Source organism: Takifugu rubripes, chromosome 5 (genome assembly GCF_901000725.2).
Source record: "Takifugu rubripes chromosome 5, fTakRub1.2, whole genome shotgun sequence".
Taxonomy (NCBI): Eukaryota; Metazoa; Chordata; class Actinopteri; order Tetraodontiformes; family Tetraodontidae; genus Takifugu; species Takifugu rubripes.
The window spans coordinates 14,506,090-14,509,131 of record NC_042289.1 but is presented as its reverse complement, the minus strand read 5'-3'; positions in this window follow the sequence as shown (position 1 = coordinate 14,509,131).

The following is a 3,042-nucleotide window of genomic DNA, read 5'->3' as shown; positions in this document are numbered from 1 at the left end:
TAGAAATATTAAATTGTTAGAGATGGCTGACTGGGGGGGAGGGGGGGTTCTAGGGATGGTCGTTAAGGCCATTTGGTGTCGTTGTGCCTAATTTATTAATCCAAATTCTTTCCGCTCTCCTCCTCTGTCCCACTGTCCAGTAGTTGTTGGTCTCCAACCCCGAGATAATGAGGTGGCTGACCGAATGTTCCTGGAAGTGTTGGACCAGGGGGGTGCCAAGTCGACCTCTCCCTATGTTATAAAGGTGTTGTAAGAGGCGGGTGTGTATGGAGTTTTGGGTTTCCCCTATGTAGTGTTTATGGCAAAGGGTGCATGTAATGGCGTAAACAACATTGGTGGAGTGGCTGTGGGTGAAGCCTAGTGTGGGGAACCCTGTACCAGTGTGTGTGTTTTGCTGAGATGATTTTGTAGCTGTGGAAGGCCGGGTGTTGGTGCAATATGGTGGAAAAGTTTTGCTTGATAATGTACTGTAGGGTTGTGGTCCAATGTGAAAAGGTTGAGATAACAGGTATAATCTGTGGTTTTGGTGGGAAGGTTGAAGTGTGTGGGTCTGGGACTCCCCCTAGATTGACCTCCACGTTGGTGAATGTGTGGGGGGTATGGGTGTTAGGGTTAGGGGTAGGAGGAAGGTTGAGATTAGGGTTCCGAGGAGGGTAGGGAAGAGGGTTAGGTTTAGGATTGGGGTTAGGGTTAGGGTTGGGATTAGGGTTTGGGTTGAGTTAGAGTTGGGGTTAAGGGTTAGGGTAGGGCTAGGGTCAGGGTTAGGGTTAGGGATGTGGCGGGTTAATGAAATAAATTTTGTCAATGAAAGTCTTCATAAAGACCCAAGCAACAGTTTTATAAATATCTAATAATCTATGAATGTGTGTGTGTGTGTGTGTGTGTGTGTGTGTGTGTGTGTGTGTGTGTGTGTGTGCACGCACAGACATGAGGGGGTAGTCAGGCACATTGCAGGAAAAAGAGATTATTTTTAATTAAATGGTAGACGAGGCACAACAATAAATAAATAAATGATTGGATAAATAAATAAATAAATGATTAGATAGATAAATAAATAAATAAATAAATAAATAAATAAATGATTGAATGAATGAATGAATGAATGAATAAAAATAAATACATAAATAAATAAATAAATAATTCTCTTGTGGTTGTGACCTCTTCTCTCTGTGGGTGTGTCTCTATGTCGGTGGGTGTGGTCTCTGGCCCTCAGTCTCTCCAGGTAAAACAGGTGTCATGTTTCTGCAGGGTGGACTTCAGGACTCGGAGCAAGTCCCTCCTCAAAGCCATCCAGCCACAGAAAGCAATATCCTGAAGAACACAAAGAGACACAAGTCAAGTTTGATTGGCTGACAAGCAAAATGACTAATATGATTTTAATTCATTGATCAGTGTATTTAGATAGCAATAGCTATCACACACACACACACACACACACACACACACACACACACACACACAGAACAAAGCCTGGCAAACTCAACCCAATTCCACTAAAAACAACCTCATATGATAAAAAATAACACAAGAAAAATGAATAAATATACCTCTTGCTGAATGATGGTGGTCATGTTTGTGAAGTAAGAAGCTAAAACACCTGTGGTGTCTTTATAGGTCAGCTGGAGAGAAGAGGGGTCAGAAAAGGGTTAGGGTTAGGGTTAGGGTTAGGGTTAGGGTTAGGGTTAGACTGGACAGTCAGGTACTCACACACTGTCCTTGATCCAAGATCTGATACTGAAGGTTTTGAAAGTCACTGAACGTGTTTTTGTTCCACGGTTCTCCACCTTCTCGAAAAGGTATGCTGTCCTCCATTATCTGAGCAGCCCCCCTCAAAGACTCAGACACTACCCATAAGGCTTTGTGGCACTGTAGGCAACCAAAGACATGAATGTCTCCAGTAGGTTCAAGGATGATAAAATTTTTAAAAAGCAGCTTTGTGAACTTACCTGCAGGGAACTCTTATTGGCTCCAGTTAAGACAGATTCAGGAAAGGACATGTTGGCGTTGTATGGAAGACAGTGGACAGAAATGTTTTCACCCTGATGGAAACAGGAAACTGCTCAACTCTACATATAATAACCCCAAGCTTATGACAATTCATCTAACAGCAGCTACAAAAGACCCGGAAAAACTGGAAAAACAATCAAGAATCCCAAATATTGTTCTGAAAGGTTAAAGACTGTACCAGGTTTTGAAGTAAGTCATGAGCCAACTGGACCAGGTGTCCTTCCAGACGACAAGTCGGCATGGCAACAACCAGCCAGACTTGCAGGAGACTGAGGATGACCGCAATGGTTTTCATGACTCGATGGTGGCTTCTGCTCTCGTTGGTCCTTCAGGTGGATTCAGTTCAACAAGTGCTGCAATTCTGAAAATGAAAACTCATTTAGCCGCTGATGTTAATCCTGTTCCTGGTCCTTCAGATGCTTCAAAGTTGCTTTTTTGGTTTAGTTGACCTCTCAATCACCTGAGAGACCTGGTCCTGGATCGACCAGGATGTCCAGGTTCTTCAGAGAGCAACAGAGTCAAATACAAACATTTCATTTCCTTTGGTTCTTCTCAATCTGAGAAAAAAAGATCAGGCATAAACCTGCATTTTTGAAGCTCTTACCAGAATAACGATGATCGTAACTTCACGTCTGTGAACACAAGTTTAGGAACATGTGCAACAAGAACGCTTCCAAGGCTGCGATGTGCCGGAGCTCAGGATGAAGAGCAATTCAACCGTGACTATCGAACGTCCTTTAAAGTTTGGACTAAAGAGCAAACACTGATGCTTCAGGAACCAGATATAGTGTCCAACATTCAGATATTAGAGTGGTGTTTAAGCACATTTTTCCGTGAACTTCAGACGTCATGGATCGATGAAGGCACTTCCACTACATCTTCTATGGCAAAAACAATCCCGACCGCAAAGTTTCATTTCAGAACATTGACGACAAGAAGAATCATCACATCGATTCAAGTTGTCAGAATGAAACAAAACCCTTTTTCCAAGTCCTGTTTCCTCCAACACGTCAGCTTTTACTCCTCACTTTATTA